The sequence below is a fragment of the Rhipicephalus microplus genome, unplaced genomic scaffold (genome assembly GCF_043290135.1).
Source record: "Rhipicephalus microplus isolate Deutch F79 unplaced genomic scaffold, USDA_Rmic scaffold_30, whole genome shotgun sequence".
NCBI lineage: Eukaryota > Metazoa > Arthropoda > Arachnida > Ixodida > Ixodidae > Rhipicephalus > Rhipicephalus microplus.
The window spans coordinates 4,655,883-4,681,289 of NW_027464603.1; positions in this window are offsets into that span (position 1 = coordinate 4,655,883).

Consider the following 25,407-nt stretch of genomic DNA (forward strand, 5'->3'; position numbering starts at 1 on the left):
GAAACTCTGCAACTTGAAACTCTGCAACTAGTAAATGCCCTACTAGAAACTACACAACTACAATCTCCACAACTCGAAACTCCGCAACTACAAAATCCACAACTAGAAACTCCACAACTGGGAACTCCGCAACTAGAAAATGTACAGCTAGAAACTCGAAAACTAAAAACTCCAACTAGAAACTCCACAACTAGAAACTCCGCAACTAGAAAACTCCGCAACTAGAAACTCCACGACTAGACACTCAAAACTTGAGACTCCGCAACGAGAGACTTCGCAACTAGAAACTCTGCAACTAGAAACTGCACAGCTAGGAACTTGCAACTCGAAACTCTGCAACTAAAACTCCGCAACTAGAAACTCCACAGCTAGAAACTCCACAACTAGAAACTCCACAACTAGAGACTCCACAACTAGAAACTCCATGACTAGAAACTCCACAATTAGAAACTCAACAGCTAGAAACTCCACAACTTCAGACTTTGCAACTAGAAACTCGGCAACTAGAAACTCAACAACTAGAAACTCCACAACTAGAAACATCACAACTAGAAACTCCACAACTTGAAACACCACAACTAGATACTCCGCTACTACAAATTCCACAACTAGAAACTCAACAACTAGAAACTCCATAAGTAGAAACTCCACAACTAGAAACTCCACAACTACAGACTCCACAACTAGAAACTCCACAGCTAGAGACTCCACAACTAGAAACTCCACAAATACGAACCCCACAACTACGAACACCACAACAAGAAACTCCACAACTAGAAACTCCACAACTTGAAACACCACAACTAGATACTCCACAACTACAAATTCCACAACTAGAAACTTCACAACTAAACACTTCATAACTAGAAACTCCACAACTAGAAACTCCACAACTACCGACTTCACAACTAGAAACTCCATGCTAGAGACTCCACAACTAGAAACTCCACAAATACGAACCCCACAACTACGAACACAACAACTAGAAACTCCACAACTAGAAACTCCACAACTTGAGACTTCGCAACTAGAAACTCCACAACTAGAAACACCACAACTACAGACTCCACAACTAGAAACTCTACAACTAGAAACTCCGCAACTAGAAACTCCACAACTATAGACTCCATAACTTGAAACTCCACAACTAGAAACTCCACAACTACGAACCTCACAACCAGAAACTCCACAACTAGAAACTCCGCAACAAGAAACTCCACAGCAAGAAACTCCACAACTTGAGACTTTGAAACTAGAAACTCGGCAACTAGAAACTCCACAACTAGAAACTCCACAACTAGAAACTCCACAAATTGAAATGCCACAACTAGATACTCCACAACTACAAATTCCACAACTAGAAACTCCACAACTAAAAACTCCGCAACTAGAAACTCCGCAACTAGAAACTCCACAACTAGAGACTCCATAACTTGAAACACCACAACTAGATATTCCACAACTACAAATTCCACATCTAGAAACTCCAAATTTAGAAACTCTGCAACTTTAAACTCCACAACTAGACACTCTATAACTAGGAACTCCTCAACAAGAAACTCCACAACTACAGACTCCACAACTACAAACTCCACAACTAGAAACTCCACAACTGGAAACTCCGCAACTAGAAACTCCAACGCTAGAAACTCCACAACTAGAAACTCCACAACTAGAAACTCCACAACTAGAGACTCCAAAACTAGAGACTCCGCAACTAGAAACTCCACAGCTAGAAACTCCGCAACTAGAAACTCCGCAACTAGAAACTCCAACACTAGAGACTCCGCAACTATAAACTCCACAACTTGAAACTCTGCAACTCGAAATTCTGCAACTAGAAACTCCACAACTAGAAACTCCACAACTAGAAACTCCACAACTAGACACTTCGCAACTAGAAACTCCACAACTAGACACTCCACAACTAGAAAACTCCGCAACTAGAAACTCCACCACTAGACACTCAAAACTTGAGACTCCGCAACGACAGAGCTCGCAACTAGAAACTCTGCAACTACAAACTGCACAGCTCGAAACTTGCAACTCGAAACTCTGCAACTAAAACTCCGCAACTAGAAACTCCACAGCTAGAAACTTCACAACCAGAGACTCCACAACTACAAACTCCATGACTAGAAACTTCACAATTAGAAACTCCACAAGTAGAAACTCCACAACTTGAGACTTTGCAACTAGAAACTCGGCAACTAGAAACTCAACAACTAGAAACTCCACAACTAGGAACTTCACAACTAGAAACTCCACAACTTGAAACACCACAACTAGATACTCCGCAACTACAATATCCAACACTAGAAACTCCACAACAAGAAACTCCATAACTAGAAACTCCGCAACTAGAAACTCCACAACTACAGACTCCACAACTAGAAACTCCACAGCTAGAGACTCCACAACTAGAAACTCTACAACTAGAAACTCCACAACAACGAACCTCACAACTAGAAACTCTACAAGTAGAAACTCCGCAACTAGAAACTCCACAGCTAGAAACTCCACAACTTGAGACTTTGCAACTAGAAACTCGGCAACTAGAAACTCCACAACTAGAAACTCCACAAATTGAAACACCACAACTAGATACTCCACAACTACAAATTCCACAACTTGGAAGTTCACAACTAGAAACTCCGCAACTAGAAACTCCACAACTTGAGACTCCACAACTTGAGACTTTGCAACTAGAAACTCGGCAACTAGAAACTCAACAACCAGAAACTCCACAACTAGAAACTTCACAACTAGAAACTCCACAACTTGAAACACCACAACTAGATACTCGGTAACTACAAATTCCACAACTAGAAACTCCACAACAAGAAACTCCATAACTAGAAACTCCGCAACTAGAAACTCCGCAACTAGAGACTCCATAACTAGGAACTCCACAACTAGAAACTCCAAAACTACAGACTCCACAACTACAGACTCCACACCTAGAAACTCCACAGCTAGAGACTCCACAACTAGAAACTCTACAACTAGAAACTCCACAACTACGAACCTCACAACTAGAAACTCTACAAGTAGAAACTCCACAACTTGGGACTTCGCAACTTTAAACTCCACAACTAGAAACTCCGCAACTAGAAACTCCACAGCTAAAAACTCCACAACTTGAGACTTTGCAACTAGAAACTCGGCAACTAGAAACTCCAACTAGAAACTCCACAAATTGAAACACCACAACTAGTTACTCCACAACTACAAATTCCACAACTTGAAAGTCCACAACTAGAAACTCCGCAACTAGAAACTCCATAACTTGAAACACCACAACTACATACTCCACAGCTACAAATTCCACATCTAGAAACTGCAAATTTAGAAACTCCGCAACTAGAAACTCCGCAACTTTAAACTCCACAACTAGAGACTCCATAACTAGGAACTCCACATCTAGAAACTCCACAACTACAGACTCCACAACTACAAACTTCGCAACTAGAAACTCCACAACCAGAAACTCCGCAACTAGAAACTCCACAACTAGAAGTTATACAACCACAGACTCAACAACTAGAAACTCCACAACTAGAAACCCAGCAACTTGAAACACCACAACTAGAAACGCAACAACTAGAAACTCCGCACCTAGAAACTCCGAAACTAGAAACTCCACAACTAGAAACTCAACACCTACAAATTCTACAACTTGAAACACCACAACTAAAAACGCAACAACTAGAAACTCCACACCTAGAAACTTCGCAACTAGAAACTCCACAACTAGAAACTCCACAACTAGAAACTATGCAACTAGAAACTCCGCAACTAGAAACTCCACAGCTAGAACGTCCGCAACTAGAAACTCTGCAACTAGAAACTCCAACGCTAGAAACTCCACATAGGAACTCCACAACTAGAAACTCCACAACTAGAGACCACAACTAGAGACTCCGCAACGAGAAACTCCCCAGCTAGAAACTCCGCAACTAGAAACTCCGCAACTAGAAACTCCACAACTAGAGACTCCGCAACTATGAACTCAACAACTTGAAACTCTGCAACTCAAAACTCTGCAGTTAGAAAATTCTCAACTTGAAACTCCACAACTAAAAACTCCGCCACTAGAAACTCCGCAACTAGAAACTACACAACTAGAGACTCCATAACTTGAAACACCACAACTAGATACTCCACAACTACAAATTCCACATCTAGAAACTCCAAATTTAGAAACTCCACAACTTTAAACTCCACAACTAGACACTCCATTACTAGGAACTCCTCAACAAGAAACTCCACAACTACAGACTCCACAACTACAAACTCCACAACTAGAAACTCCACAACTGGAAACTCCGCAACTAGAAACTCCACAACTAGAAATTCCACAACCAGAGACTCAACAACTTGAGACTCCACAACTAAAAACTACACAGCTAGAAACTCTACAACTTGAGACTTCGCAACTAGAAACTCGGCAACTAGAAACTCAACATCTAGAAACTCCACAACTAGAAACCCCACAACTTGAAACTCCACATCTAGAAACGCAACAACAAGAAACTCCACACCTAGAAACTCCGCAACTAGAAACTCCACAACTAGAAACTCCACAACTAGAAACTACGCAACTACGAACCTCACAACTAGAAACTCTACAAGTAGAAACTCCACAACTTGGGACTTCGCAACTTTAAACTCCACAACTAGAAACTCCGCAACTAGAAACTCCACAGCTAAAAACTCCACAACTTGAGACTTTCCAACTAGAAACTCGGCAACTAGAAACTCCAACTAGAAACTCCACAAATTAAAACACCACAACTAGTTACTCCACAACTACAAATTCCACAACTTGAAAGTCCACAACTAGAAACTCCGCAACTAGAAACTCCGCAACTAGAAACTCCACAACAAGAGACTCCATAACTTGAAACACCACAACTAGATACTCCACAGCTACAAATTCCACATCTAGAAACTGCAAATTTAGAAACTCCGCAACTAGAAACTCCGCAACTTTAAACTCCACAACTAGAGACTCCATAACTAGGAACTCCACATCTAGAAACTCCACAACTACAGACTCCACAACTACAAACTTCGCAACTAGAAACTCCACAACCAGAAACTCCGCAACTAGAAACTCCACAACTAGAAGTTCCACAACCACAGACTCAACAACTAGAAACTCCACAACTAGAAACCCAGCAACTAGAAACTCCACAACTAGAAACTCAACACCTACAAATTCTACAACTTGAAACACCACAACTAGAAACGCAACAACTAGAAACTCCACACCTAGAAACTCCGAAACTAGAAACTCCACAACTAGAAACTCAACACCTACAAATTCTACAACTTGAAACACCACTACTAAAAACGCAACAACTAGAAACTCCACACCTAGAAACTTCGCAACTAGAAACTCCACAACTAGAAACTCCACAACTAGAAACTATGCAACTAGAAACTCCGCAACTAGAAACTCCACAACTAGAAAACTCCGCAACTAGAAACTCCACCACTAGACACTCAAAACTTGAGACTCCGCAACGACAGAGCTCGCAACTAGAAACTCTGCAACTAGAAACTGCACAGCTAGAAACTTGCAACTCGAAACTCTGCAACTAAAACTCCGCAACTAGAAACTCCACAGCTAGAAACTCCACAACTAGAGACTCCACAACTACAAACTCCATGACTAGAAACTTCACAATTAGAAACTCCATAAGTAGAAACTCCACAACTTGAGACTTTGCAACTAGAAGCTCGGCAACTAGAAACTCAACAACTAGAAACTCCACAACTAGGAACTTCACAACTAGAAACTCCACAACTTGAAACACCACAACTAGATACTCCGCAACTACAATATCCAACACTAGAAACTCCAGAACAAGAAACTCCATAACTAGAAACTCCGCAACTAGAAACTCCACAACTACAGACTCCACAACTAGAAACTCCACAGCTAGAGACTCCACAACTAGAAACTCTACAACTAGAAACTCCACAACTACGAACCTCACAACTAGAAACTCTACAAGTAGAAACTCCGCAACTAGAAACTCCACAGCTAGAAACTCCACAACTTGAGACTTTGCAACTAGAAACTCGGCAACTAGAAACTCCACAACTAGAAACTCCACAAATTGAAACACCACAACTAGATACTCCGCAACTAGAAACTCCACAGCTAGAACGTCCGCAACTAGAAACTCTGCAACTAGGAACTCTGCAACTAGAAACTCCAACGCTAGAAACTCCACAACTAGAAACTCCACAACTAGAAACTCCTCAACTAGAGACCACAACTAGAGACTCCGCAACTAGAAACTCCCCAGCTAGAAACTCCGCAACTAGAAACTCCGCAACTAGAAACTCCCCAACTAGAGACTCCATAACTTGAAAAACCACAACTAGATACTCCACAGCTACAAATTCCACATCTAGAAACTCCAAATTTAGTAACTCCGCAATTAGAAACTCCGCAACTTTAAACTCCACAACTAGACACTCCACAACTAGGAACTCCACAACAAGAAACTCCACAACTACAGACTCCACAACTACAAACTCCACAACTAGAAACTCCACAACTGGAAACTCCGCAACTAGAAACTCCGCAACTAGAAACTCTACAACAAAAATTCCACAACCGGAGACTCAACAACTTGAGACTTCGCACCTAGAAACTCGGCAACTAGAAACTCAACAACTAGAAACTCCACAACTAGAAACTCCACAACTAGAAACTCCACAACTTGAAACACCACAACTAGATACTCCACAACTACAAATTTCACAACAAGAAACTCCAAATTTAGAAACCCCGCAACTAGAAACTCCGCAACTTAAAACTCCACAACTAGAGACTCCATAACTAGGAACTCCACATCTAGAAACTCCACAACTACAGACTCCACAACTACAAACTTCGCAACTAGAAACTCCACAACCAGAAACTCCGCAACTAGAAACTCCACAACTAGAAGTTCCACAACTAGAGACTCAACAACTAGAAACTCCACAACTAGAAACCCAGCAACTATAAACTCCACAACTAGAAACTCAACACCTACAAATTCTACAACTTGAAACACCACAACTAGAAACGCAACAACTAGAAACTCCACACCTAGAAACTCCGCAACTAAAAACTCCACAACTAGAAACTCCACAACTAGAAACTATGCAACTAGAAACTCCGCAACTAGAAACTCCACAGCTAGAACGTCCGCAACTAGAAACTCTGCAACTAGAAACACCAATGCTAGAAACTCCACAACTAGAAACTCCACAACTAGAAACTCCACAACTAGAGACCACAACTAGAGACTCCGCAACTAGAAACTCCCCAGCTAGAAACTCCGCAACTAGAAACTCCGCAACTAGAAACTCCACAACTAGAGACTCCGCAACTATGAACTCCACAACTTGAAACTCTGCAACTCGAAACTCTGCAACTAGAAAATTCCTAACTAGAAACTACACAACTACAATCTCCACAACTCGAAACTCCGCAACTACAAAATCCACAACTAGAAACTCCACAACTGGGAACTCCGCAACTAGAAAATGTACAGCTAGAAACTCGAAAACTAAAAACTCCAACTAGAAACTCCACAACTAGAAACTCCGCAACTAGAAAACTCCGCAACTAGAAACTCCACGACTAGACACTCAAAACTTGAGACTCCGCAACGAGAGACTTCGCAACTAGAAACTCTGCAACTAGAAACTGCACAGCTAGGAACTTGCAACTCGAAACTCTGCAACTAAAACTCCGCAACTAGAAACTCCACAGCTAGAAACTCCACAACTAGAAACTGCACAACTAGAGACTCCACAACTAGAAACTCCATGACTAGAAACTCCACAATTAGAAACTCCACAGCTAGAAACTCCACAACTTCAGACTTTGCAACTAGAAACTCGGCAACTAGAAACTCAACAACTAGAAACTCCACAACTAGAAACATCACAACTAGAAACTCCACAACTTGAAACACCACAACTAGATACTCCGCAACTACAAATTCCACAACTAGAAACTCCACAACTAGAAACTCCATAAGTAGAAACTCCACAACTAGAAACTCCACAACTACAGACTCCACAACTATAAACTCCACAGCTAGAGACTCCACAACTAGAAACTCCACAAATACGAACCCCACAACTACGAACACCACAACAAGAAACACCACAACTAGATACTCCGCAACTACAAATTCCACAACTAGAAACTCCACAACTAAACACTTCATAACTAGAAACTCCACAACTAGAAACTCCACAACTACAGACTTCACAACTAGAAACTCCATGCTAGAGACTCCACAACTAGAAACTCCACAAATACGAACCCCACAACTATGAACACCACAACTAGAAACTCCACAACTAGAAACTCCACAACTTGAGACTTCGCAACTAGAAACTCCACAACTAGAAACACCACAACTACAGACTCCACAAATAGAAACTCTACAACTAGAAACTCCGCAACTAGAAACTCCACAACTATAGACTCCATAACTTGAAACTCCACAACTAGAAACTCCACAACTACAAACCTCACAACCAGAAACTCCACAACTAGAAACTCCGCAACAAGAAACTCCACAGCTAGAAACTCCACAACTTGAGACTTCGAAACTAGAAACTCGGCAACTAGAAACTCCACAACTAGAAACTCCACAACTAGAAACTCCACAAATTGAAACGCCACAACTAGATACTCCACAGCTACAAATTCCACAACTAGAAACTCCACAACTAAAAACTCCGCAACTAGAAACTCCGCAACTAGAAACTCCACAACTAGAGACTCCATAACTTGAAACACCACAACTAGATACTCCACAACTACAAATTCCACATCTAGAAACTCCAAATTTAGAAACTCTGCAACTTTAAACTCCACAACTAGACACTCTATAACTAGGAACTCCTCAACAAGAAACTCTACAACTACAGACTCCACAACTACAAACTCCACAACTAGAAACTCCACAACTGGAAACTCCGCAACTAGAAACTCCAACGCTAGAAACTCCACAACTAGAAACTCCACAACTAGAAACTCCACAACTAGAGACTCCAAAACTAGAGACTCCGCAACTAGAAACTCCACAGCTAGAAACTCCGCAACTAGAAACTCCGCAACTAGAAACTCCACCACTAGAGACTCCGCAACTATAAACTCCACAACTTGAAACTCTGCAACTCGAAATTCTGCAACTAGAAACTCCACAACTAGAAACTCCACAACTAGAAACTCCACAACTAGACACTTCGCAACTAGAAACTCCACAACTAGACACTCCACAACTAGAAAACTCCGCAACTAGAAACTCCACCACTAGACACTCAAAACTTGAGACTCTGCAACGACAGAGCTCGCAACTAGAAACTCTGCAACTAGAAACTGCACAGCTAGAAACTTGCAACTCGAAACTCTGCAACTAAAACTCCGCAACTAGAAACTCCACAGCTAGAAACTTCACAACTAGAGACTCCACAACTACAAACTCCATGACTAGAAACTTCACAATTAGAAACTCCACAAGTAGAAACTCCACAACTTGAGACTTTGCAACTAGAAACTCGGCAACTAGAAACTCAACAACTAGAAACTCCACAACTAGGAACTTCACAACTAGAAACTCCACAACTTGAAACACCACAACTAGATACTCCGCAACTACAATATCCAACACTAGAAACTCCACAACAAGAAACTCCATAACTAGAAACTCCGCAACTAGAAACTCCACAACTACAGACTCCACAACTAGAAACTCCACAGCTAGAGACTCCACAACTAGAAACTCTACAACTAGAAACTCCACAACTACGAACCTCACAACTAGAAACTCTACAAGTAGAAACTCCGCAACTAGAAACTCCACAGCTAGAAACTCCACAACTTGAGACTTTGCAACTAGAAACTCGGCAACTAGAAACTCCACAACTAGAAACTCCACAAATTGAAACACCACAACTAGATACTCCACAACTACAAATTCCACAACTTGGAAGTCCACAACTAGGAACTACGCAACTAGAAACTCCGCAACTAGAAACTCCACAACTAGAAACTCCACAAATAGACACTTCGCAACTAGAAACTCCACAACTAGACACTCCACAACTAGAAAACTCCGCAACTAGAAACTCCAAGACTAGACACTCCACAACTTGAGACTCCACAACTTGAGACTTTGCAACTAGAAACTCGGCAACTAGAAACTCAACAACCAGAAACTCCACAACTAGAAACTTCACAACTAGAAACTCCACAACTTGAAACACCTTAACTAGATACTCCGTAACTACAAATTCCACAACTAGAAACTCCACAACAAGAAACTCCATAACTAGAAACTCCGCAACTAGAAACTCCGCAACTAGAGACTCCATAACTAGGAACTCCACAACTAGAAACTCCAAAACTACAGACTCCACAACTACAGACTCCACACCTAGAAACTCCACAGCTAGAGACTCCACAACTAGAAACTCTACAACTAGAAACTCCACAACTACGAACCTCACAACTAGAAACTCTACAAGTAGAAACTCCACAACTTGGGACTTCGCAACTTTAAACTCCACAACTTGGGACTTCGCAACTAGAAACTCCACAGCTAAAAACTCCACAACTTGAGACTTTGCAACTAGAAACTCGGCAACTAGAAACTCCAACTAGAAACTCCACAAATTAAAACACCACAACTAGTTACTCCACAACTACAAATTCCACAACTTGAAAATCCACAACTAGAAACTCCGCAACTAGAAACTCCGCAACTAGAAACTCCACAACAAGAGACTCCATAACTTGAAACACCACAACTAGATACTCCACAGCTACAAATTCCACATCTAGAAACTCCAAATTTAGAAACTCCGCAACTAGAAACTCCGCAACTTTAAACTCCACAACTAGAGACTCCATAACTAGGAACTCCACATCTAGAAACTCCACAACTACAGACTCCACAACTACAAACTTCGCAACTAGAAACTCCACAACCAGAAACTCCGCAACTAGAAACTCCACAACTAGAAGTTCCACAACCACAGACTCAACAACTAGAAACTCCACAACTAGAAACCCAGCAACTAGAAACTCCACAACTAGAAACTCAACACCTACAAATTCTACAACTTGAAACACCACAACTAGAAACGCAACAACTAGAAACTCCACACCTAGAAACTCCGAAACTAGAAACTCCACAACTAGAAACTCAACACCTACAAATTCTACAACTTGAAACACCACAACTAAAAACGCAACAACTAGAAACTCCACACCTAGAAACTTCGCAACTAGAAACTCCACAACTAGAAACTCCACAACTAGAAACTATGCAACTAGAAACTCCGCAACTAGAAACTCCACAGCTAGAACGTCCGCAACTAGAAACTCTGCAACTAGAAACTCCAACGCTAGAAACTCCACATAGGAACTCCACAACTAGAAACTCCACAACTAGAGACCACAACTAGAGACTCCGCAACGAGAAACTCCCCAGCTAGAAACTCCGCAACTAGAAACTCCGCAACTAGAAACTCCACAACTAGAGACTCCGCAACTATGAACTCAACAACTTGAAACTCTGCAACTCAAAACTCTGCAACTAGAAAATTCCCAACTAGAAACTCCACAACTAAAAACTCCGCCACTAGAAACTCCGCAACTAGAAACTCCACAACTAGAGACTCCATAACTTGAAACACCACAACTAGATACTCCACAACTACAAATTCCACATCTAGAAACTCCAAATTTAGAAACTCCACAACTTTAAACTCCACAACTAGACACTCCATAACTAGGAACTCCTCAACAAGAAACTCCACAACTACAGACTCCACAACTACAAACTCCACAACTAGAAACTCCACAACTGGAAACTCCGCAACTAGAAACTCCACAACTAGAAATTCCACAACCAGAGACTCAACAACTTGAGACTCCACAACTAAAAACTACACAGCTAGAAACTCTACAACTTGAGACTTCGCAACTAGAAACTCGGCAACTAGAAACTCAACATCTAGAAACTCCACAACTAGAAACCCCACAACTTGAAACTCCACATCTAGAAACGCAACAACAAGAAACTCCACACCTAGAAACTCCGCAACTAGAAACTCCACAACTAGAAACTCCACAACTAGAAACTACGCAACTAGAAACTCTGCGACTAGAAACTCCAAAGCTAGAACGTCCGCAACTAGAAACTCTGCAACTAGAATCTCCGCAACTAGAAACTCCACAACTAGAGACCCCAAAACTAGAGACTCCGCAACTAGAAACTACACAGCTAGAAACTCCGCAACTAGAAACTCCGCAACTAGAAACTCCACAACTAGAGACTCCGCAACTATAAACTCCACAACTTGAAACTCTGCAACTCGAAACTCTGCAACTACAAAATTCCCAACTAGAAACTACACAACTACAATCACCGCAACTCGAAACTCCGCAACTACAAAATCCACAACTAGAAACTCCACAACTGGGAACTCCGCAACTAGAAAATCTACAACTAGAAACTCGAAAACTAAAAAGTCCAACTAGAAACTGCACAACTAGAAACTCCACACATATAAATTCCACAACTTAAAACTCCACAACTAGAAACTCCACAACCAGGAACTCCGACACTAGAAAATCTACAACTAGACTCTTCGCAACTAGAAACTCCATAACTAGAGACTTCACAACTAGAAAACTCCGCAACTAGAAACTCCACGACTAGACACTCCCCAACTTCAGACTCCGCAACTAGAAACTCTGCAACTAGAAACTCCGAAAGTAGAAACTCCACAACTTCAAACTCTGCAACTTGAAACTCTGCAACTAGTAAATGCCCTACTAGAAACTACACAACTAGAATCTCCGCAACTCGAAACTCCGCAACTACAAAATCCACAACTAGAAAGTCCAAAACCGGGAACTTCGCAACTAGAAAATGTACAACTAGAAACTCGAAAACTTAGAACTCCAACTAGAAACTCCACAACTAGAAACTCCGCAACTAGAAACTCCACAACTAGAAACTCCACAACTAGACACTTCGCAACTAGAAACTCCACAACTAGACACTCCACAATATAAAACTCCGCAACTAGAAACTCCGCAACTTAAAACTCCACAACTAGAGACTCCATAACTAGGAACTCCACATCTAGAAACTCCACAACTACAGACTCCACAACTACAAACTTCGCAACTAGAAACTCCACAACCAGAAACTCCGCAACTAGAAACTCCACAACTAGAAGTTCCACAACCAGAGACTCAACAACTAGAAACTCCACAACTAGAAACCCAGCAACTATAAACTCCACAACTAGAAACTCAACACCTACAAATTCTACAACTTGAAACACCACAACTAGAAACGCAACAACTAGAAACTCCACACCTAGAAACTCCGCAACTAGAAACTCCACAACTAGAAACTCCACAACTAGAAACTATGCAACTAGAAACTCCGCAACTAGAAACTCCACAGCTAGAACGTCCGCAACTAGAAACTCTGCAACTAGGAACTCTGCAACTAGAAACACCAATGCTAGAAACTCCACAACTAGAAACTCCACAACTAGAAACTCCACAACTAGAGACCACAACTAGAGACTCCGCAACTAGAAACTCCCCAGCTAGAAACTCCGCAACTAGAAACTCCGCAACTAGAAACTCCACAACTAGAGACTCCGCAACTATGAACTCCACAACTTGAAACTCTGCAACTCGAAACTCTGCAACTAGAAAATTCCTAACTAGAAACTACACAACTACAATCTCCACAACTCGAAACTCCGCAACTACAAAATCCACAACTAGAAACTCCACAACTGGGAACTCCGCAACTAGAAAATGTACAGCTAGAAACTCGAAAACTAAAAACTCCAACTAGAAACTCCACAACTAGAAACTCCGCAACTAGAAAACTCCGAAACTAGAAACTCCACGACTAGACACTCAAAACTTGAGACTCCGCAACGAGAGACTTCGCAACTAGAAACTCTGCAACTAGAAACTGCACAGCTAGGAACTTGCAACTCGAAACTCTGCAACTAAAACTCCGCAACTAGAAACTCCACAGCTAGAAACTCTACAACTAGAAACTCCACATCTAGAGACTCCACAACTAGAAACTCCATGACTAGAAACTCCACAATTAGAAACTCCACAGCTAGAAACTCCACAACTTCAGACTTTGCAACTAGAAACTCGGCAACTAGAAACTCAACAACTAGAAACTCCACAACTAGAAACATCACAACTAGAAACTCCACAACTTGAAACACCACAACTAGATACTCCGCAACTACAAATTCCACAACTAGAAACTCCACAACTAGAAACTCCATAAGTAGAAACTCCACAACTAGAAACTCCACAACTACAGACTCCACAACTAGAAACTCCACAGCTAGAGACTCCACAACTAGAAACTCCACAAATACGAACCCCACAACTACGAACACCACAACAAGAAACTCCACAACTAGAAACTCCACAACTTGAAACACCACAACTAGATACTCCACAACTACAAATTCCACAACTAGAAACTCCACAACTAAACACTTCATAACTAGAAACTTCACAACTAGAAACTCCACAACTACAGACTTCACAACTAGAAACTCCATGCTAGAGACTCCACAACTAGAAACTCCACAAATACGAACCCCACAACTACGAACACAACAACTAGAAACTCCACAACTAGAAACTCCACAACTTGAGACTTCGCAACTAGAAACTCCACAACTAGAAACACCACAACTACAGACTCCACAACTAGAAACTCTACAACTAGAAACTCCGAAACTAGAAACTCCACAACTATAGACTCCATAACTTGAAACTCCACAACTAGAAACTCCACAACTACGAACCTCACAACCAGAAACTCCACAACTAGAAACTCCGCAACAAGAAACTCCACAGCTAGAAACTCCACAACTTGAGACTTTGAAACTAGAAACTCGGCAACTAGAAACTCCACAACTAGAAACTCCACAACTAGAAACTCCACAAATTGAAATGCCACAACTAGATACTCCACAACTACAAATTCCACAACTAGAAACTCCACAACTAAAAACTCCGCAACTAGAAACTCCGCAACTAGAAACTCCACAACTAGAGACTCCATAACTTGAAACACCACAACTAGATACTCCACAACTACACATTCCACATCTAGAAACTCCAAATTTAGAAACTCTGCAACTTTAAACTCCACAACTAGACACTCTATAACTAGGAACTCCTCAACAAGAAACTCCACAACTACAGACTCCACAACTACAAACTCCACAACTAGAAACTCCACAACTGGAAACTCCGCAACTAGAAACTCCAACGCTAGAAACTCCACAACTAGAAACTCCACAACTAGAAACTCCACAACTAGAGACTCCAAAACTAGAGACTCCGCAACTAAAAACTCCACAGCTAGAAACTCCGCAACTAGAAACTCCGCAACTAGAAACTCCACCACTAGAGACTCCGCAACTATAAACTCCACAACTTGAAACTCTGCAACTCGAAATTCTGCAACTAGAAACTCCACAACTAGAAACTCCACAACTAGAAATTCCACAACTAGACACTTCGCAACTAGAAACTCCACAACTAGACACTCCACAACTAGAAAACTCCGCAACTAGAAACTCCACCACTAGACACTCAAAACTTGAGACTCCGCAACGACAGAGCTCGCAACTAGAAACTCTGCAACTAGAAACTGCACAGCTCGAAACTTGCAACTCGAAACTCTGCAACTAAAACTCCGCAACTAGAAACTCCACAGCTAGAAACTTCACAACCAGAGACTCCACAACTACAAACTCCATGACTAGAAACTTCACAATTAGAAACTCCACAAGTAGAAACTCCACAACTTGAGACTTTGCAACTAGAAACTCGGCAACTAGAAACTCAACAACTAGAAACTCCACAACTAGGAACTTCACAACTAGAAACTCCACAACTTGAAACACCACAACTAGATACTCCGCAACTACAATATCCAACACTAGAAACTCCACAACAAGAAACTCCATAACTAGAAACTCCGCAACTAGAAACTCCACAACTACAGACTCCACAACTAGAAACTCCACAGCTAGAGACTCCACAACTAGAAACTCTACAACTAGAAACTCCACAACAACGAACCTCACAACTAGAAACTCTACAAGTAGAAACTCCGCAACTAGAAACTCCACAGCTAGAAACTCCACAACTTGAGACTTTGCAACTAGAAACTCGGCAACTAGAAACTCCACAACTAGAAACTCCACAAATTGAAACACCACAACTAGATACTCCACAACTACAAATTCCACAACTTGGAAGTTCACAACTAGAAACTCCGCAACTAGAAACTCCACAACTTGAGACTCCACAACTTGAGACTTTGCAACTAGAAACTCGGCAACTAGAAACTCAACAACCAGAAACTCCACAACTAGAAACTTCACAACTAGAAACTCCACAACTTGAAACACCACAACTAGATACTCGGTAACTACAAATTCCACAACTAGAAACTCCACAACAAGAAACTCCATAACTAGAAACTCCGCAACTAGAAACTCCGCAACTAGAGACTCCATAACTAGGAACTCCACAACTAGAAACTCCAAAACTACAGACTCCACACCTAGAAACTCCACAGCTAGAGACTCCACAACTAGAAACTCTACAACTAGAAACTCCACAACTACGAACCTCACAACTAGAAACTCTACAAGTAGAAACTCCACAACTTGGGACTTCGCAACTTTAAACTCCACAACTAGAAACTCCGCAACTAGAAACTCCACAGCTAAAAACTCCACAACTTGAGACTTTGCAACTAGAAACTCGGCAACTAGAAACTCCAACTAGAAACTCCACAAATTGAAACACCACAACTAGTTACTCCACAACTACAAACTCCGCAACTTTAAACTCCACAACTAGAGACTCCATAACTAGGAACTCCACATCTAGAAACTCCACAACTACAGACTCCACAACTACAAACTTCGCAACTAGAAACTCCACAACCAGAAACTCCGCAACTAGAAACTCCACAACTAGAAGTTCCACAACCACAGACTCAACAACTAGAAACTCCACAACTAGAAACCCAGCAACTTGAAACACCACAACTAGAAACGCAACAACTAGAAACTCCGCACCTAGAAACTCCGAAACTAGAAACTCCACAACTAGAAACTCAACACCTACAAATTCTACAACTTGAAACACCACGACTAAAAACGCAACAACTAGAAACTCCACACCTAGAAACTTCGCAACTAGAAACTCCACAACTAGAAACTCCACAACTAGAAACTATGCAACTAGAAACTCCGCAACTAGAAACTCCACAGCTAGAACGTCCGCAACTAGAAACTCTGCAACTAGAAACTCCAACGCTAGAAACTCCACATAGGAACTCCACAACTAGAAACTCCACAACTAGAGACCACAACTAGAGACTCCGCAACGAGAAACTCCCCAGCTAGAAACTCCGCAACTAGAAACTCCGCAACTAGAAACTCCACAACTAGAGACTCCGCAACTATGAACTCAACAACTTGAAACTCTGCAACTCAAAACTCTGCAACTAGAAAATTCCCAACTAGAAACTCCACAACTAAAAACTCCGCAACTAGAAACTCCGCAACTAGAAACTACACAACTAGAGACTCCATAACTTGAAACACCACAACTAGATACTCCACAACTACAAATTCCACATCTAGAAACTCCAAATTTAGAAACTCCACAACTTTAAACTCCACAACTAGACACTCCATTACTAGGAACTCCTCAACAAGAAACTCCACAACTACAGACTCCACAACTACAAACTCCACAACTAGAAACTCCACAACTGGAAACTCCGCAACTAGAAACTCCACAACTAGAAATTCCACAACCAGAGACTCAACAACTTGAGACTCCACAACTAAAAACTACACAGCTAGAAACTCTACAACTTGAGACTTCGCAACTAGAAACTCGGCAACTAGAAACTCAACATCTAGAAACTCCACAACTAGAAACCCCACAACTTGAAACTCCACATCTAGAAACGCAACAACAAGAAACTCCACACCTAGAAACTCCGCAACTAGAAACTCCACAACTAGAAACTCCACAACTAGAAACTACGCAACTAGAAACTCTGCGACTAGAAACTCCAAAGCTAGAACGTCCGCAACTAGAAACTCTGCAACTAGAATCTCCGCAACTAGAAACTCCAACGCTAGAAACTCCACAACTAGAAACTCCACAACTAGAAACTCCACAACTAGAGACCCCAAAACTAGAGACTCCGCAACTAGAAACTCCACAGCTAGAAACTCCGCAACTAGAAACTCCGCAACTAGAAACTCCACAACTAGAGACTCCGCAACTATAAACTCCACAACTTGAAACCCTGCAACTCGAAACTCTGCAACTACAAAATTCCCAACTAGAAACTACACAACTACAATCACCGCAACTCGAAACTCCGCAACTACAAAATCCACAACTAGAAACTCCACAACTGGGAACTCCGCAACTAGAAAATCTACAACTAGAAACTCGAAAACTAAAAAGTCCAACTAGAAACTGCACAACTAGAAACTCCACACCTATAAATTCCACAACTTAAAACTCCACAACTAGAAACTCCACAACCAGGAACTCTGCAACTAGAAAATCTACAACTAGACTCTTCGCAACTAGAAACTCCATAACTAGAGACTTCACAACTAGAAAACTCCGCAACTAGAAACTCCACGAATAGACACTCCACAACTTGAGACTCCGCAACGACAGACTCCGCAACTAGAAATTTTGCAGCTAGAAACATCACAGCCAGAAACTTGCAACTCAAAACTCTGCAACTAGAAACTCCGACACTAAAAACTCCACAGCTAGAAACTCCACAACTAGAAACTTCGCAAATGTAAACTCCATGACTAGAAACTCCACAATTAGAAACTCCACAATTAGAAACTCCACAGCTAGAAACTCTACAACTTGAGACTTTGCAACTAGAAACTCAGCAACTAGAAACTCAACAACTAGAAACTCCACAACTAGAAACTTCACAACTAGAAACTCCACAACTTGAAACACCACAACTAGATACTACGCAACTACAAATTCTACAACTAGAAACTCCACAACTAGAAACTCCATAACTAGAAACTCCGCAACTAGAAACTCCACAACAAGAGACCCCATAACTAGGAACTCCACAACTAGAAACTCCACAACTACAGACTCCACAACTACACACTCCACAACTAGAAACTCCACAGCTAGAGACTCCACAACTAGAAACTCCACAACTAAGAACCCCACAACTACGAACCCCACATCTAGAAGCTCCACAACTAGAAACTCCACAACTTGAAACACCACAACTAGATACTCCACAAATACATATTCCACAACTTGAAACTCCACAACTGAGAACTCCACAACTAGAAACTCCGCAACTAGAAACTCCACAACTAGAGACTCCTTAACTTGGAACTCCACACCTAATAATTCAAAAACTTGAAACTCCACAACTAGAAACTCAACAACTAGAAACTCCCCACCTAGAAACCCCGCACCTAGAAACTCCACAACTAGAAACTCTACAACTAGAAACTATGCAACTAGAAACTCCGCGACTAGAAACTCCAAAGCTAGAACGTCCGCAACTAGAAACTGTGCAACTAGAAACTCCGCAACTAGAAACTCCACAACTTAAAACTCTGCAACTCGAAACTCTGCAACTAGAAAATTCCCAACTAGAAACTACACAACTACAATCTCCGCAACTCAAAACTCCGCAACTACAAAATCCACAACTAGAAACTCCACAACTGGGAACTCCGCAACTAGAAAATCTACAACTATAAACTCGAAAACTGAAAACTCCAACTAGAAACTCCACAACTAGAAACTCCACAACTAGAAACTCCACAACTAGACACTTCGCAACTAGAAACTCCGCAACTAGACACTCCACAACTAGAAAACTCCGCAACTAGAAACTCCACCACTAGACACTCAAAACTTGAGACTCCGCAACGACAGACTTCGCAACTAGAAACTCTGCAACTAGAAACTGCACAGCTAGAAACTTGCAACTCGAAACTCTGCAACTAAAACTCCGCAACTAGAAACTCCACAGCTAGAAACTCCACAACTAGAGACTCCACAACTACAAACTCCATGACTAGAAACTTCACAATTAGAAACTCCACAACTAGAAACTCCACAACTTGAGACTTTGCAACTAGGAACTCGGCAACTAGAAACTCAACAACTAGAAACTCCGCAACTAGGAACTTCACAACTAGAAACTCCACAACTTGAAACACCACAACTAGATACTCCGCAACTACAAATTCCAACACTAGAAACTCCACAACAAGAAACTGCATAACTTGAAACTCCGCAACTAGAAACTCCGCAACTAGAGACTCCATAACTAGGAACTCCACAACTAGAAACTCCAAAACTACAGACTCCACAACTACAGACTCCACACCTAGAAACTCCACAGCTAGAGACTCCACAACTAGAAAGTCTACAACTAGAAACTCCACAACTACGAACCTCACAACTAGAAACTCCACAAGTTGAAACACCACAACTAGATACTCCACAACTACAAATTCCACAACTTGAAAGTCCACAACTAGAAACTCCGCAACTAGAAACTCCACAACTAGAGACTCCATAACTTGAAACACCACAACTAGATACTCGACAACTACAAATTCCACATCTAGAAACTCCAAATTTAGAAACTCCACAACTTTAAACTCCACAACTAGAAACTCCATAACTAGAAACTCCACAACTTGAGACTTCGCAACTAGAAACTCCACAACTAGAGACTCCACAACTAGAAACTCTACAACTAGAAACTCCACAACTACGAACTTCACAACTAGAAACTCTTCAACTCGAAACTCCACAACTTGGGACTTCGCAACTAGAAACTCTACAACTAGAAACTCCACAACTAGAGACTCCACAACTAGAAATTCCGCAACTAGAAAGTCCACAAATACGAACCCCAAAATTACGAACCCCACAACTAGAAACTCCACAACTAGAAACTCCACAACTTGAAACACCACAACTAGATATTCCGCAACTACAAATTCTACAACTAGAAACTCCACAACTAAAGACTCCATAACTAGAAACTCCACAACTAGAAACTCCACAACTACAGACTACAGAACTACAGACTTCACAACTAGAAACTCCACAGCTAGAGACTCCACAACTAGAAACTCCACAAATATGAACCCCACAACTACGAACACCACCACTAGAAACTCCACAACTGGAAACTCCACAACTAGAAACTCCACAACTTGAGACTTCGCAACTAGAAACTCCACAACTGGAAACACCACAACTCGAGACTCCACAACTAGAAACTCTACAACTAGAAATTCCACAACTACGAACTTCACAACTAGAAACTCTACAACTAGAAACTCCACAACTTGGGGCTTCGCAACTAGAAACTCCACAACTAGAAACTCCACAAGAGACTCCACAACTAGAAATTCCGCAACTAGAAACTCCACAACTTGAGACTTCGCAACTAGAAACTCGGCAACTAGAAACTCCACAACTAGAAACTCCACAACTAGAAACTCCACAAATTGAAATGCCACAACTAGATACTCCACAACTACAAATTCCACAACTAGAAACTCCACAACTAAAAACTCCGCAACTAGAAACTCCGCAACTAGAAACTCCACAACTAGATACTCCATAACTTGAAACACATCAACTAGATACTCCACAACTGCAAATTCCACATCTACAAACCCCAAATTTTGAAACTCCGCAACTTTAAACTCCACAACTAGACACTCCATAACTAGGAACTCCTCAACAAGAAACTCCAACTACAGACTCCACAACTACAAACTCCACAACTAGAAACTCCACAACCGGAAACTCCGCAACTAGAAACTCCGCTACTAGAAACTCCACAACTAGAAATTCCACAACCAGAGACTCAACAACTTGAGACTCCACAACTGAAAACTCCACAGCTAGAAACTCCACAACTTGAGACTTCGCAACTAGAAACTCGGCAACTAGAAACTCAACAACTAGAAACTCCACAACTAGAAACTCCACAACTTGAAACTCCACAACTAGAAACGCAACAACTAGAAACTCCACACCTAGAAACTCCGCAACTAGAAACTCCACAACTAGAAACTCCACAACTAGAACCTATGCAACTAGAAACTCCGCGACTAGAAACTCCAAAGCTAGAACGTCCGCAACTAGAAACTGTGCAACTAGAAACTCCGCAACTAGAAACTCCAACGCTAGAAACTCCACAACTAGAAACTCAACAACTAGAAACTCCACAACTAGAGACTCCAAAACTAGAGACTCTGCAACTAGAAACTCCACAGCTAGAAACTCCGCAACTAGAAACTCCGCAACTAGAAACTCCACAACTAGAGACTCCGCAACTATAAACTCCACAACTCAAAACTCTGCAACTCGAAACTCTGCAACTAGAAAATTCCCAACTAGAAACTACACAACTACAATCTCCGCAACTCAAAACTCCGCAACTACAAAATCCACAACTAGAAACTCCACAACTGGGAACTCCGCAACTAGAAAATCTACAACTATAAACTCGAAAACTGAAAACTCTAACTAGAAACTCCACAACTAGAAACTCCACAACTAGAAACTCCCCAACTAGACACTTCGCAACTAGAAACTCCACAACTAGACACTCCACAACTAGAAAACTCCGCAACTAGAAACTCCACCACTACACACTCAAAACTTGAGACTCCGCAACGACAGACTTCGCAACTAGAAACTCTGCAACTAGAAACTGCACAGCTAGAAACTTGCAACTCGAAACTCTGCAACTAAAACTCCGCAACTAGAAACTCCACAGCTAGAAACTCCACAACTAGAGACTCCACAACTACAAACTCCATGACTAGAAACTTCACAATTAGAAACTCCACAACTAGAAACTCCACAACTTGAGACTTTGCAACTAGAAACTCGGCAACTAGAAACTCCACAACTAGAAACTCCACAACTAGAAACTCCACAAATTGAAATGCCACAACTAGATACTCCACAACTACAAATTCCACAACTAGAAACTCCACAACTAAAAACTCCGCAACTAGAAACTCCGCAACTAGAAACTCCACAACTAGAGACTCCATAACTTGAAACACCACAACTAGATACTCCACAACTACACATTCCACATCTAGAAACTCCAAATTTAGAAACTCTGCAACTTTAAACTCCACAACTAGACACTCTATAACTAGGAACTCCTCAACAAGAAACTCCACAACTACAGACTCCACAACTACAAACTCCACAACTAGAAACTCCACAACTGGAAACTCCGCAACTAGAAACTCCAACGCTAGAAACTCCACAACTAGAAACTCCACAACTAGAAACTCCACAACTAGAGACTCCAAAACTAGAGACTCCGCAACTAAAAACTCCACAGCTAGAAACTCCGCAACTAGAAACTCCGCAACTAGAAACTCCACCACTAGAGACTCCGCAACTATAAACTCCACAACTTGAAACTCTGCAACTCGAAATTCTGCAACTAGAAACTCCACAACTAGAAACTCCACAACTAGAAATTCCACAACTAGACACTTCGCAACTAGAAACTCCACAACTAGACACTCCACAACTAGAAAACTCCGCAACTAGAAACTCCACCACTAGACACTCAAAACTTGAGACTCCGCAACGACAGAGCTCGCAACTAGAAACTCTGCAACTAGAAACTGCACAGCTCGAAACTTGCAACTCGAAACTCTGCAACTAAAACTCCGCAACTAGAAACTCCACAGCTAGAAACTTCACAACCAGAGACTCCACAACTACAAACTCCATGACTAGAAACTTCACAATTAGAAACTCCACAAGTAGAAACTCCACAACTTGAGACTTTGCAACTAGAAACTCGGCAACTAGAAACTCAACAACTAGAAACTCCACAACTAGGAACTTCACAACTAGAAACTCCACAACTTGAAACACCACAACTAGATACTCCGCAACTACAATATCCAACACTAGAAACTCCACAACAAGAAACTCCATAACTAGAAACTCCGCAACTAGAAACTCCACAACTACAGACTCCACAACTAGAAACTCCACAGCTAGAGACTCCACAACTAGAAACTCTACAACTAGAAACTCCACAACAACGAACCTCACAACTAGAAACTCTACAAGTAGAAACTCCGCAACTAGAAACTCCACAGCTAGAAACTCCACAACTTGAGACTTTGCAACTAGAAACTCGGCAACTAGAAACTCCACAACTAGAAACTCCACAAATTGAAACACCACAACTAGATACTCCACAACTACAAATTCCACAACTTGGAAGTTCACAACTAGAAACTCCGCAACTAGAAACTCCACAACTTGAGACTCCACAACTTGAGACTTTGCAACTAGAAACTCGGCAACTAGAAACTCAACAACCAGAAACTCCACAACTAGAAACTTCACAACTAGAAACTCCACAACTTGAAACACCACAACTAGATACTCGGTAACTACAAATTCCACAACTAGAAACTCCACAACAAGAAACTCCATAACTAGAAACTCCGCAACTAGAAACTCCGCAACTAGAGACTCCATAACTAGGAACTCCACAACTAGAAACTCCAAAACTACAGACTCCACACCTAGAAACTCCACAGCTAGAGACTCCACAACTAGAAACTCTACAACTAGAAACTCCACAACTACGAACCTCACAACTAGAAACTCTACAAGTAGAAACTCCACAACTTGGGACTTCGCAACTTTAAACTCCACAACTAGAAACTCCGCAACTAGAAACTCCACAGCTAAAAACTCCACAACTTGAGACTTTGCAACTAGAAACTCGGCAACTAGAAACTCCAACTAGAAACTCCACAAATTGAAACACCACAACTAGTTACTCCACAACTACAAACTCCGCAACTTTAAACTCCACAACTAGAGACTCCATAACTAGGAACTCCACATCTAGAAACTCCACAACTACAGACTCCACAACTACAAACTTCGCAACTAGAAACTCCACAACCAGAAACTCCGCAACTAGAAACTCCACAACTAGAAGTTCCACAACCACAGACTCAACAACTAGAAACTCCACAACTAGAAACCCAGCAACTTGAAACACCACAACTAGAAACGCAACAACTAGAAACTCCGCACCTAGAAACTCCGAAACTAGAAACTCCACAACTAGAAACTCAACACCTACAAATTCTACAACTTGAAACACCACGACTAAAAACGCAACAACTAGAAACTCC